At 39.7% G+C, this 15,663-nt stretch overlaps 1 protein-coding gene across 1 annotated transcript in view; it reads left to right on the forward strand.

Annotated features, from left to right (window-relative positions):
• TMEM235 (transmembrane protein 235) overlaps positions 1-15,663 on the forward strand; it is a 1,860,278-nt gene that overhangs the window by 1,148,710 nt on the left and 695,905 nt on the right. The gene's annotated exons all lie outside the window — the stretch shown is intronic.

A 15,663-nucleotide genomic window follows, 5' to 3' on the forward strand; every position in this document is an offset into this window, starting at 1 on the left:
CTACAGCAATTGCTTTAGAGCTACTTAGAGGAGAGTTCTTTTCCCTGGTGCACTGCAGATATGTTCAAGTTCTTATTTTAAGGAGTTGGGGGCTTTTCAGTTCTGCAGGTACACTCTTGAAAAAAAATATGTTAGAGAAGAGGAGAGAAAGAAAAAAAAGAACAAATGTGTGAGTACTAGCTTGGTACTGCAGAAACGCCTAAACTGTAAAACTGCTGAGCATGCATGCAGTTTTCAAATGGATGGCAGGACGGAGATACTAATAACTTTAATTCTACTTGGGATGATAAGAAAACGTATAACAAAAGAGTGGAATTACATTATTTAGCACAGTATATTCTAGGAGATAAGAAAGTGTCAGTGTTTCTAAATACAATGGGTGCCAGAACTTATAGGCTATTCAATAGTTTTGATAATGTAAGTAAACCAGCTAAAACATCACTTAAAGAATTTTTAGAAGTTTTTCACCACCATATAAACTCCAGATCCCTGATAATTATACATTTTCTATTTTGCCAAGAAATCAAAGTAGACATGACAGAGTATATGGCAGATCTGCATCAATTAAAGATATATGAGTTTAGAGAAAAACAGACTTAACTAAGAAATATATTTGTGGGAGGCATATGTTATGAAATCACACAAAACACAGTACTTTGTAAGGAAGATGTCATTTCTTCACATTAAACTCAACACTTGCAACTGTAACAACTGAAGGAAATGTAATAGCAGACCCGTATAGCAGTAATAAATTTTATAATAAGGGGCTGAAACTACCTACCAACTAAAATCAGGCTCTACCTGTATAAAACAACATAACCTGAAGATAGCCAAAGAGGGACAGAGTTCTTCTTGTGACCCAAGTGACTGAAATTTGATAAGCAGACCTGGTACAGGAGGAGCCAAACAGTGAGGGATGAAAGAGGGTAGCCTGCTCAGCTATCTTGGGAAACAGGATGTCAACGGTCATTCAGTGACCACATAGGGAAGTGAGATTTCTGTATGGGAACTGGCAAACTACTTCCTTGTTTGTTAGGAAGTACATGGGAGGGGAGGCACTGATTGCTGGCAGCCTTGCAGAAATAAGGAATGAGCAGCAAAGGCAGCCCAGTGCTTGTCCCAGTTTGGCTGTGCAAGCCTTGTTCTTGCTAGGGCTAAACAAATGACCCCAGAACTACTCCTATTGGCTTTATAAATAACAGCCCCTCCCAGCTGACCCTTGCTCCAGTGATAGGGAATGAATGGAACAAATGACTGGGAGGGGGGCTAATGGCTGACAGGCAGTGTCTGCAAAGAATGCCTTCACCCATAAAAAATTAGACATTTTAGCTAGAACCCCAAAAATACATTTAAATATTGCTAGTGCTATTGGTGTAGAAGAATAAAACCTTGATTATGACTGAAGCCACTCTAATTTGTATAGTGGCTTGGGTAGCTGTTGGAGCTGACAAAGTAGTAGAAAAGGTGGGGATGAAGCTAAGCCTGCTGCTGGCCTTTCCCTTGAGGGGGAAGGGGGGAGACAAGAGAGGGCCTACCAGCAGTGCTATGTTGCTAATTTTTGCTATGGTGGAGAGCACAGCAGAGAGCAGCAGTAGCAGCCAGGCGGAGCTGGAGATGTGTCCATCCTTGAGGCTGTGGCAGAGATACACCTTGTAACCATGCCTTATGGCTCAGTACTGAACAAGCCACACTTGTGTGATTTAGTGGGTCCCTAAGCAACTCACTTCCCACATATAGGACTTTACCTGTTCATCTGGGATCTGGCGACCCCATTTGGCAAGGTAGAATTGTCCATCACAACCAAACTACATATGCAGCATCAGAGAAAGAAGGTCCATGGGGATTCAGCAGTGTTATAGAAAGAATAACTCCAATCCATAAAACAAAGAGATTGCTAAAAAAAGTATGCCATTAAAAAGTGTAAGGCCGAATACAAATTTAGGATCGCTGCCGTCACTAAACACATCCATAAATTTTTCATCAGCTGTGTTAGAAAACTTACAAGTAATAACCAGTGATGGTCCAAGCTTATTCATAACAATACCATATACTCTAATCTCAACTTAATAGTCAGTATTGCAGCAGATATATTTATTTCTGACTTCACACCACCTGTCCTCCCTGCCGTTCCCTTGCTCCCCAGTCATTTTTCCCTGAAAATCACCCTAGGCCAAATCCTTTCAGCCGTATCCAAAACCAAGGACACTACATCCAAGAATCTTGGTAATATAGCAACCTGACTTCTTACTGGGACCAAATACAGCCTGTCTGAAGTTTTCCTTAATCTTTTTAATCTTAGCCTCTCTTCAGCACATGTCCCAAATGCCTGGAAAACCACAGCAATGATGTCACTGCATAAGGGTGTGGCTCCAGCAAGAGTATCCAGGATGTCTACACCCTCGCTATATATATATATATATATATATATATATATATATATATATATATATACACACACACACACACTTAGTATTCTCCCAAGTATTATATGCAAAGGTATGAGAATGTATCACATCTGATTTCATTAACTTAGACAGAAATAATCTCCTAGCATGTGACTTAATCAGTTTGTCTTCTAAACCAGGTTAACTTCTTTGAAAAAATCTCTAAAGCCATGGACAATAGCCATGGCACATATGCTGCCTAACTGGACATGGTCAAAGCTTTTGATGCAGTCCCCCATATTATTACTCAAGAAGCTAACACATTTTGCCATAAACCCTTATTTTTTTTTCTGGATAGCCAATTGACTGTCAAGAATAACTTTCACCATAAGGATAGCTGGTTCTCTCCTTGTCAGCAATTATTTTTGCACTGTTTTGACTAACCAGACCCAGGTTCTCTCCTCTCCTTGTCAGCAATTATTTTTGCACTATTTTCACTAACCAGACCCAGGTTCTCTCCTCTCCTTGTCAGCAATTATTTTTGCACTATTTTCACTAACCAGCTCCTACAACAGGGATTTTCCTATGCCTACTCCTGGTCCACCAACCACAGTCTCAAAGTGAATGCGACAAAATCCAGTGTTTATTTGAAAAATAGAATATCCCCAGATCAAACCACATAAGAGACAATCCCCTCCAAACTGACATAGTCATTATGGAACTGGACACCTACATTTTCAACACACTATCATTTGTCCAGGATGTCTACACCCTCACTAACAATTCATTCTACTTAGTCCAACAAATCTCCAAAGGCATTTCCTCAAATTCAAAAGAAGTTATAGTCCCCTCTACTCATTTCTTCATAGTTTCTGTTCTACACATCCTTTATCAGGTCCATAGTTAAATATAATGCCCCCTTTGGCATGTACTTCTCTAACATATTGCCCAGCATAAAAGCTGAGAAAAATTCTTGACCAAGGAAAAAACTGGAATTAATTCTGTCAGGTACCCAGACAACCTGTTTGCCTGTACGTATACTCCATTTTCTACAGTCTTCTTTGGAGTTACCCATGCTTACTCTTTCAAGTCATGAGAAATCATGCCTGATTTAACCTCCTTCACCTTTGTAAAAAAACAGTGGTTCTAAAAATACTTGCACCAAGGACTTTCATCTCCACCAACAAATAATTTGGAGTTGATAGTGGGTCAGGGAGCTAACACAATACATTCCTCACCTTTGAAACAAACTTCCTCTACACTTGAACCAAAGAAGTACACCAGTCACTTTCAAGGACAGTCTTGATGAATGGATGAGGTTTTGCAAATTTACCACATGATAGCCTGTTCAGCCCACCTTGAAAAGGGGATGAGCACAGCTGAAACATAGTAAACCAAAAAGTAGGGTACATTGACTTGTTTAACTAGGCCTCTCTATTGTTTCCATGGCTACTTGTCTACTGTCTACCTAAGAACCTATGAAACAGCAGTCAGAGACTTCTTTCAGTAGAGTGATTTCCAGAGTGCTGTTAATAGACTATCATTTTCCTAAGAATGCATACCATCACATAGACCTGGTATGTGCTTGTTTAAACAAAGAATCAGCAGAAAATGTTTTGTAAGGGGCCACAATGAGAGAATATAAAAAAATGAAAAAGTAGCAGAAAAATGACTTGAAATTATAATCTGAAAGATACAAGCATACATAGGTTCATAGGTTCGTAGGTTCATACTAGGCTATCTGCCCTAGGGCATTTATAAGCCTAGCCAGAGTGTGTTTGGCTTTCGCCACCCATTTTAAATTAATTTTGCTATGCCCTTTTTCGAGTTTAGTATACTGTGCCTCTGTCTAACAGTGACACAGAAGTGATACCCGGGGTAAACCTACGATCCCCCCATCCACTCATCAAGATTCCTCTTGAAGAGAGTCAATGAGGGACTCTGCCTAACCTGGACTGGGATTTTATTCCAGAGTGAAGGGAGCCTCTGGGTTATGAATCTGTCCCTCCAGCATGTCCTATTTATTTCAGTGCTGAGGTTCAAGTCTCTCGAGCGCGTAGCTCGATGGGATTTGGATTTTCTGAGGTGCAGCATGTCCATTAATTCCTGGTTGGACATGGCTTTATACGTCAGGCACAGATCGCCTCTGAGCAGGTGGTATGCCACTGAGTAGAGCTGGAGTTTCTTTAACCGGGCAGCATATGGCATCTGTTTGAGCCCTTTGATCCTCTTGGTGAGGTACTTTTGGGGTCTTTCCAGTTGCTGCAGGTGTCTGGTAAAGTACATCCCAAAAGGGGCATTGTACTCAATTATGGGCCTGATGAGGGATGAGTAAAGAGGCACGATGACCTCCCCTGATCTAGATGTGAATCCCTTCATGATTAGGTGGGCTATATAAAATGTTTTTCTAACCACTTTGGCCATGTGGTTGTCAAATGAGAGATTGCTATCAACTTGGGTCCCCAGGTCCCTAATTACTTCTTCTGTACTTAATGGATTACCACCTATGTGGTAATTTGTGGGCACTTTGTTTTTGCCAAAGGGGATGACTATACACTTTTTGGCGTTTAGCTTGAGGCCATGACTCTGGCACCAGTTGTCTGTTTCTATGAGGCCCTTTTGGAGGATGCTTGTGTCGGCTGGAGAGTCGATTATAACGCCCAGTTTGCAGTCATCTGCGAACTTGGTCAGCCACAGTCCTTCTGTGTTGGCCTGTACCTCCGAGAAATATATACCAAACAGGAGAGGTCCCAGGACTGAGCCTTGTGGGATGCCACTTGTAACTGGTTTGGAGTCTGACATGGCTCCAGCAATTCTAACCATGTGGGTTCTGTCCTTGAGCCAGTTTGCAACCCATCTAGTGATATAGGGGTTTATATTTAAGCTGGTGAGCTTATCTATAATGCCCGAGTGGGGTATTGTATCGAAGACTTTTGCGAGGTCCAGGTAGGCTGTGTGGACCACCTTCCCTTCATCAATGGCCTTGGTGACTGTTTCAAAGAAATCGACCAGGTTTAAGAGGCAGGATCTGCCCTTAACAAAGCCGAACTGGGTAGGATCCAGTGTCTGTAGGTCCCCAATATCTTTTTTTATGAGGTCCATGATGATCCTTTCCATAGCTTTGCAGACCAAGCTAGTCAGGCTTATGGGGCGATAGTTTCCAGAATCCGTTGAGGCACCACCTTTGTGGAGAGGGACCACTGTTGCTGTACGCCACTCTTTGGGTACATATCCTGTGGTAAGGCTGAGATTGAACAGTAGTTTTATGTTTGGGTTTAGCTCTTCTTGGAGTTCATGTAGGACGCAGCCCGGGACACCGTCTGGTCCCATTGATGCTGTGTTTTTTGCTTTGGAGAGGGCGGCTCTTACCTGAGCATCTGAGATGTCAGGGGGGCAGCACTCTGCTGGGATAGATATTTGCCCTTTTGGTGGGGGGGGGGGGAGTTTGCGCTGAACCTGTCAGCTAGGATGTTGGCAATGTCTGTGCCTGTACATACCGGACCATACATACATACCCGTCAACCTCTTAGCAAAAGAATTCTAGACAACGCTGAAATGATAGGAGGACAAAGTCCCAAAATTAGGGACGGATTTTAAGTATTGTTCTTATAAACTTAGAAAATTGTTAGAGAAATAGATTTGGCATTAGCATGTATTTTCTGAAGGATTTAAAATCTAAAACTCAAATGTCTGTTATTATCCAGTGACTGCAGTACACAGTGATTTTCCACAAAACCGCACATTTTATCAACAGACCAAAAATCAAAAGCAAAAATCAGGACATTCTGCAAAAGTCTGCACCTTTAGAAGCATGAATCACAGGTCAGACAAAAAGGGGACAAGCAAAAAAAATATTTTGACTTTATGAAAGATGATGATAAGATACTTATTCCTATACCCACCACTCTTTAAATGATTTTGATAACAGATTATAAGTACTTAATGTATACACTTATCACTCTTTGCTAAGTGTTACTGAATATGTGTGCAGTGAACGTGTTACCATTAAGGCAGTGTTAAGAATGTCTCTGCCATATGAATGGACAGTACAACAACTGACCTCTGTGTATGGATGTTAGTTATGTGGCATTACACAGGGCTATGCTAAAGGGTTTGAGGTAGAGACAAAAAGGAAGAAATGAAGAGAAGGCCAATAAGGCTAGCCTTTAGGATCAAGCCAGGACCAATATGAGATGGACGGGAAATGATGGGAAGGTGGTAGAGACATACTGCAGGGAGCTAAACAGAAGGGTGACAAAGGAGGCATGAGAAGCAAAGAAACAAGCTGAAAGGGAGTTAGGTGTACTACAGAAGGGAGGAACAGTGGGGCAATGATGGCCAGACTGAGCAAAATCTGAAGAGTAAATCACAGAAGAAAGGAAAAAGTAGAGGTCTGAATGAATACATTGTTTAGTCTTTAGAAAACAAGGAAGGGAAAAGTTATCATGCTGGGAGAGATCCGGGATATACTGTGGAGTTAAGTAGATAGACCTCATAAGAAAAAGGGAAGAAGTGGAAAGGGGTTGCCTAACTGAGGGTAAAGCACAAGGGCAAGATGAGCTGCCTCTCAAGACCCTCAGGAATCTGGCCAGGATGCTGGCAAGGACCCCTCCCCCCACAGAGCTCTTCAGTAGGTTATGGTATGGTGCACAAATGCCTGAATGTATGGGAGGGTACACAAAGCACTGGAAGCTACACATCTATTAGCCTAACAATTGAAGCAAGGAAAGCCATGTATACAATCCTCAAAGAAAGGCTGTCTGTTTCCTAGAGAAGAACAGCCTGTTGAATTACAGCTAACATCAACTCATGGCCTGAAAGAGTTTCCACTTGTACCTGATCTAGTATTGTGACCTGACACGGCAGTGTGAGGAGAGCACTGCAAGACATGGTCTACCTGGACTGCAAGGTCAGTGATGCAGTCCAGCACAAGAAGTTATAAGGAAAGGATCAAATTATTGAGTGGTTAAATGCTAAGCTGTAGAAGGTTATGGTGGGAGTGACTAGCTGAGTACCAGAGTTGTTATTATTTTTTATTTTACTATTTTATTTCTATTTGTTAATCAGGTAAACTCACTAGTCAGTTGCCCTTAAGGTGTGCCCAAAGGCCACTGTCTGCTTAAGTGGCATTAATCACAGAGTAAGCAAATGAGAACTGATGTGCCCCAACTGATATCCATGGGATAAAGCTCATTGGTAGTTTATAGCCTTTAGCTCTGTGCTGATCGTTTAGGGTATGTAACTGATGTAATACTCTTCATCGTGTGTTTGTTTCATGCATATCTGACATAATACAGAACAAGATCAACCTTCTGAATGATGACATAGATATATGAACTGCAGTGGAGGATGGGACAAAGAGTCTATGTAAAGATCTGAAGGGCTGTCCAAGTAGGCAGAAATGTACCTGCTGAGATTAAGGTGCATATAAATGCAAAGTGCTCCGCATAGGACATACCACTCCTAGTGTGATGTACTAGCTGAAGGTTAGAGGACTGATAGTAGGAGAGCAGGAACATGATCTGGGATACTGATAACACTTGGACTGCACCCCCAGAAGTACAATGACTGGCAGCAGCAAGCACAATACTAAAGGGTATTTGCTGGTGAACAGATTACAGGAGAAAAAACTTTTCCATGCTGCAGGGACTTTGTAAGACCACAACTTGTTTGCTGTCTGCATTGCTGGTGGCCATACTAGGACAGGTGCAGCAGGATGCTGCAAGGAGTCCAGAGGTAAAGCACCTCAAGGATGCATGGGATAAAGGGGGAAGCATATGACCATAGATTACAGGTGGTGTGGTTCTCCTTACTAAAGACATAAGAGACTTGTGGACATAATATTGATATACAAAATCAGGTCAGAGAGATGTAAAAGGTCATCGTGATCACAAAGGACAAGGTGGGGTGCAAGGGGCACAGGCAATAGATTGTTTAGGCCAACTACTCCTTGGATTTGTAAGACTACGTCTTCACGTTGAATACTGTAGACCCATGATATGGCTTATGGAATAGGTAGACAGAGAAAATCCATAGGTATTCAAGAGGGTATGGGACACTGGTTTTGTAAAGATGAGGAAGAAGGGAGGGGAATTAGAGCATTAAAGGCATTGAACAGACAGTCTAGTCGGATTTATTGTTTATTTTACCTTCAAAAAATGTAATGTAATGTAACATAATGTAATGAAAAGTAATAAAACAATGTAATTTAACATACTATAATATAATGCAGTGTAACATAATATACTGTAATGTAATGCAGTTGAACTTAATGTTCAAGCATTTTTTAAGCTTTTGTGATTTAATATTTTTAGACTGATGTTTTTTTTGTTCCTTTATTCGAGTGTTTACTTTTGTATTAGGTCATCATAAACATATGTATATATATATATATATATATATATATATATATATATATATATATATATATATATGATTAGATCAAGAAACACAAAAGAAAGGACCTCAAATGATTGAACACAAGAGAGAAAAACTATAAAACAGTGAAAAATTACTACTACCACTCTTCCATTAAAAAAAAACTCAGTCAGCAAGTCTGACCACTAAACCCAGAACATACACTGTCTGAATGTAGTACTCTTAAGAAAAGGAGTTTTAATGAAATGTGTAGGGCAGGGTTAGGGACAGGGGTAGGATAGGATTAGGGTTAGCACATATAAGTAAAGGTGGGGAGGAATACTAATGAGATGGAAAATTTTTACCAGTTTGAACCCAATGTCTCGGGTAGGTAAATAATACTACAATACATTTGTTTATCAAAGAAAAGTTACCAGAGGTAGAAGGAAGATCTGAAAGTTTATAGAGAGGTTGGAGAGTATAATGGAAATCAGAAATGCTTTTTAGGCAACATTAAAAGAAAAGCCAACAGGGTACAGATCCATGGAAGTTAAAGTATGGTGAGAAATCTGAGATTAGAAACACTTACTTGGTTACCATTGTTTGCACACTGGTATAGCAGAAGGACAGAGAGAGGCGGTTAAATAGTTCCATTTTGTATTGCTGTACTGAATTAAGAACTCTTAATATTGTCTGAAGGGTATTCCGCATGCCAGAACTTGTTTTAGAGAATGTGTAATCAATTACTACTAGATGGGAAAGTGTCCTTCATAATAGAGGCTTCTTAACATTGAGATCTAAGAAAACAGGATTAAGATGACACTGAAAGTCCCAAGTACAAGGCCAGGCATATGTCATATCTAAACTAAAAGTCTCTAGTACAAGCCGGGCATATGTCATATCTGAACCAAAGGTCTCTAGTAATAGGCCGGGCATATGTCACATCTGAATTAAAGTCTGTTAATACAAGGCTGGGCATATGTCATATTTGAGCTAAAAGTCTCTAGTACAAGGCTGGGCATATGTCATATCTGAACTAAAAGTCTCTAGTACAAGGCTGTGCATATGTCATTTCTGAACTAAAAGGCTGCAAATATGTCATATCTGAACTAAAAGTCTCTAGTACAAGGCCAGGCATATGTCATATCTGAACTAAAAGTCTCTAGTACAAGGCCGGCCATCTGTCATATCTAAACTAAAAGTCTCTAGTGTAAGGCTGGGCATATGCCACATCTGAACTAAAACTCTGTAGTACAAGGCCTGGCATATGTCACATCTGAACTAAAAGTCTGTAATTCAAGGTTGGGCATATGTCATATCTGAACTAAAAGTCTCTAGTACAAAGCTGGGCATATGTCATATCTGAACTAAATGTCTCTAGTACAAGGCCGGGCATATGTCACATCTGAACTAAAAGTCTGTAATACAAGGCTGGGCATATGTCATATCCGAACTAAAGGTCTCTAGTACAAGGCTGGGCATATGTCATATCTGAACTAAATGTCTCTAGTGCAAGGCTGTGCATATGTCATTTCTGAACTAAAAGTCTGTAATACAAGGCTGCAAATATGTCATATCTGAACTAAACGTCTCTAGTACAAGGCCAGGCATATGTCATATCTGAACTAAAAGTCTCTAGTACTAGGCCAGCCATCTGTCATATCTAAACTAAAGGTCTCTAGTATAAGGCTGGGCATATGCCACATCTGAACTAAAAGTCTGTAATACAAGGTTGGGCATATGTCATATCTGAACTAAAAGTCTCTAGTACAAAGCTGGGCATATGTCATATCTAAACTAAAAGTCTCTAGTACAAGGCCGGGCATATGTCATATCTGAACTAAAAGATTCTAGTACAAGGCCGGCTATCTGTCATATCTAAACTAAAAGTCTCTAGTACAAGGCCTGGCATATGTCACATCTGAACTAAAAGTCTCTAGTACAAAGCTGGGCATATGTCATATCTGAACTAAAAGTCTCTAGTACAAGGCCGGGCATATGTCACATCTGAACTAAAAGTCTGTAATACAAGGTTGGGCATATGTCATATCTGAACTAAAAGTCTCTAGTACAAAGCTGGGCATATGTCATATCTGAACTAAAAGTCTCTAGTACAAGGCCGGGCATATGTCACATCTGAACTAAAAGTCTGTAATACAAGGCTGGGCATATGTCATATCCGAACTAAAAGTCTCTAGTACAAGGCTGGGCATATGTCATAGCTGAACTAAAAGTCTCTAGTACAAGGCTGGGCATATGTCATATCTGAACTAAAAGTCTGTAATACAAGGCTGGGCATATGTCATATCTGAACTAAAAGTCTCTAGTACAAGGCCGGGTACATGTCATATCTGAACTAAAAGTCTCTAGTACAAGGCTTAGCATGTGTCATATCTGAACTAAAAGTCTCTAGTACAAGGCTGGGCATATGTCACATTTGAACTAAAAGCTTCTAGTACAAGGCCGGGCATATGTCATATCTGAACTAAAAGTCTCTAGTACAAGGCCGAGCGTATGTCATATCTGAACTAAAATTCTGTAATAAAAGGCTGAGCATATGTCACATCTGAACTAAAAGCTGCTAGTACAAGGCCAGGCATATGTCATATCTGAACTAAAAGTCTCTAGTACAAGGCCAAGCGTATGTCATATCTGAACTAAAATTCTGTAATAAAAGGCTGAGCATATGTCATATCTGAACTAAAACTCTAGTACTAGGCTGGGCATATGTCATATCTGAACTAAAAGTCTGTAATACAAGGCTGGGAATATGTCATATCTGAACAAAAAGTCTCTAGTACAAGGCTGGGCATATGTCATTTCTGAACTAAAAGTCTGTAATACAAGGCTGGGAATATATCATATCTGAACTAAAAGTCTCTAATACAAGGCCGGGCATATGTCATATCTGAACTAAAAGTCTCTAGTACAAGGCTGGGCATATGTCATATCTGAACGAAAACTCACTAGTACAAAGTCGGGCATATGTCACATCTGATCTAAAAGTCTGTAGTACAAGGCCGGGCATATATCATATCTGAACTAAAAGTCTGTAGTAGAAGGCTGGGCATATGTCATATCTGAACTAGAAGTCTCTAGTACAAGGCTGGGTATATGTCATATCTGAACTAAAAGTCTGTAATACAAGGCTGGGAATATGTCATATCTGAACTAAAAGTCTATAATTCAAGGCCTTGCATATGTCATATCTGAACTAAATGTCTCTAGTACAAGGCTGGGCATATGTCATATCTGAACTAAATGTTTCCAGTACAAGGCCAGGCATATGTCACATCTGAACTAAAAGTCTGTAATACAAGGCTGGGCATATGTCATATCCGAACTAAAAGTGTCTATTACAAGGCTGGGCATATGTCATAGCTGAACTAAAAGTCCCTAGTACAAGGCTGGGCATATGTCATATCTGAACTAAAAGTCTGTAATACAAGGCTGGGCATATGTCATATCTGAACTAAAAGTCTCTAGTACAAGGCCGGGTACATGTCATATCTGAACTAAAAGTCTCTAGTACAAGGCTTAGCATGTGTCATATCTGAACTAACTAAAAGCTTCTAGTACAAGGCCGGGCATATGTCATATCTGAACTAAAAGTCTCTAGTACAAGGCTGAGCGTATGTCATATCTGAACTAAAATTCTGTAATAAAAGGCTGAGCATATGTCATATCTGAACTAAAACTCTAATACAAGGCTGGGCATATGTCATATCTGAACTAAAAGTCTGTAATACAAGGCTGGGAATATGTCATATCTGAACAAAAAGTCTCTAGTACAAGGCTGGGCATATGTCATTTCTGAACTAAAAGTCTGTAATACAAGGCTGGGAATATATCATATCTGAACTAAAAGTCTCTAATACAAGGCCGGGCATATGTCATATCTGAACTAAAAGTCTCTAGTACAAGGCTGGGCATATGTCATATCTGAATTAAAACTCACTAGTACAAAGCCGGGCATATGTCACATCTGATCTAAAAGTCTGTAGTACAAGGCCGGGCATATATCATATCTGAACTAAAAATCTGTAGTAGAAGGCTGGGCATATGTCATATCTGAACTAGAAGTCTCTAGTACAAGGCTGGGTATATGTCATATCTGAACTAAAAGTCTGTAATACAAGGCTGGGAATATGTCATATCTGAACTAAAAGTCTATAATTCAAGGCCATGCATATGTCATATCTGAACTAAAAGTCTCTAGTACAAGGCTGGGCCTATGTCATATCTGAACTAAATGTTTCCAGTACAAGGCCAGGCATATGTCATATCTGAACTAAAAGTCTCTAGTACAAGGCCAGGCATATGTCACATCTGAACTAAAAGTCTCTAGTACAAGGCTGGGCATATGTCATATCTGAACTAAAGGTCTCTAGTACAAGGCAGGGCATATGTCATATCTGAACTAAAAGTCTCTAGTACAAGGCCGGGTATATTTCACATCTGAACTAAAAGTCTGCAATAGAAGGCTGGGGATATGTCATATCTGAACTAAAAGTCTCTAGTTCAAGGCTGGGCATATGTCATATCTGAACTAAAAGTCTCTAGTACAAGGCCGGGCATATGTCACATCTGAACTAAAAGTCTGTGATACAAGGCTGGGCATATGTCATATCTGAACTAACAGTCTCTAGTACAAGGCCAGGCATATGTCATATCTGAACTAAAAGTCTCTAGTACAAGGCCGTGAATATGTCATATATGAACTAAAAGTGTCTAGTACAAGGCTGTGCATATGTCATATCCGAATTAAAAGTCTGTAATACAAGGCCGGGCATATGTCATATCTGAACTAAAAGTCTCTAGTATAGGGCCGGGCATATGTCATATCTGAACTAAAAATCTGCAGTACAAGGCCGGGCATCTGTCATACCTGAACTAAAATTCTGTAATAAAAGGCTGTGCATATGTGATATCTGAATTAAAAGTCTCTAGTACAAGGCGAGGAGTATGTCATATTTGAACTAAAAGTCTCTAGTACAAGACCAGGCATATATCCTATCTGAACTAAAAGTCTCTAGTACAGGTTGGGCATATGTCATATCTGATCTAAAAGTCTCTAGTACAAGGGTGGGCATATGTCATATCTGAACTAAAAGTCTGTAATACAAACCCGGGCATATTTCATATCTGAACTAAAAGTCTCTAGTACAAGGCCGGGCATATGTCATATCTGAACTAAAAGTCTCTATTACAAGGCCCAGCATATGTCATATCTGAACTAAAATTCTGTAATACAAGGCTGGGCATATGTCATATCTGAACTAAAAGTTTCTAGTACAAGGCTGGGCATATGTCATATCTGAACTAAAAGTCTCTAGTACAAGGTCGGGCATATGTCATATCTGAACTAAAATTCTGTAATACAAGGCTGGGAATATGTCATATCTGAACTAAATGTCTCTAGTACAATGCTGAGCATATGTCATATCTGAACTAAAAATCTCTAGTATAAGGTCGGGCATATGTCATATCTGAACTAAAAGTCTGTAATACAAGGCTGGGAATATGTCATATCTGAACTAAATTTTTCTAGTACAAGGCCGGGCATATTTCATATCTGATCTAAAAGTGTCTAGTACAAGGCCGGGCATATGTCATATCTGAACTAAAAGTGTCTAGTGCAAGGCCAGGTATATATCATATCTGAACTAAAAGTCTCTAGTACAAGGCCGTGAATATGTCATATATGAACTAAAAGTCTCGAGTACAAGGCTGGGCATATGTCATATCTGAACTAAAAGTCTGTAATAAAAGGCTGGGACTATGTCATATCTGAAATAAATGCCTGTAATATAAGACTGGGCATATCTCATATCTGAACTAAAAGTCTCTAGTACTATGCTAGGAATATGTCCTATCTGAACTAAATGTCTGCAATACAAGCCTGGGCATATGTCATATCTGAACTAAAAGTCTATAATACAAGGTTGGGCATATGTGATATCTGAACTAAATGTCTATAATACAAAGCTGGGCATATGTCATATCTGAACTAAAATTCTGTAATACAATGCTGGACTTGTGTCATTTATTTATTTATTTATTTATTTTTATTTTACATTTGTTAACCGGGAGAGTCCGACTGGATACATGTCCATTTTCAGCGGAGGCCCGGGGAGAAAAGCTCCAAGTACATAACAGACATATGAACATTGTTAATGCAAAAAAAGGAAGATAGTTGAGTTCTAAATACAATATAAAGATACATCACATCTTGGGGAAAAAAAAAAAAATCATATCTGATATCTAGGTCATATCTGAACTAAAAGTTTAAAGGTGAATATGCTTTCCAGAAATGGCCATATTCCTATATGTTGAGACTGGACTGAGGAGATATGCAGTGATATTCTCTGGGATTTACAAGAATAGCTGGCAAATTTTGTTAGACTTTTTGCAGTACTGATTTGATTGTTAGCAGAACCTAATGCAATAAACAGGCAATACGTATTAAATCTTGGAGTATGATTTAGTACTATTGAAATAGCTGTATTCTTGTCCACTGCATATTAAGCCTCTTCAAAGCACTTCCAAGTTCAGTGAAATGCTGAAGGTCACACATTAGGCTAATGAAGACTGAGGGGATCAAACCCTGTACACAGGAAGTAGCTGATTAACAGCTCACAGCTTTAATCCTTTTCACCAAATGTGAGATACAAGTTTCAAACTGTGTATCTTCAGCAAGCAGGTCCTGAGCAAAGTGTTAGCTCCCTGCACCACCAATAGGCACCAGATATTACCTTGCAGTCAGGGATAATTATGAAGAATATCTACATAACATACAGGGAAAAAAATCTCTGTTAACCATATGAGCACGCTGGACACATTATATTGTCGCTGGAGACTCGGGAACAATGACTTGTTAAGTCGGAGTCATGCAGTGCACAAGTGGAAACTGTAGGAATCA

Source organism: Protopterus annectens, chromosome 4.part0, assembly GCF_019279795.1.
Source record: "Protopterus annectens isolate FY-2018-M chromosome 4.part0, PAN1.0, whole genome shotgun sequence".
Lineage (NCBI taxonomy): Eukaryota > Metazoa > Chordata > Ceratodontiformes > Protopteridae > Protopterus > Protopterus annectens.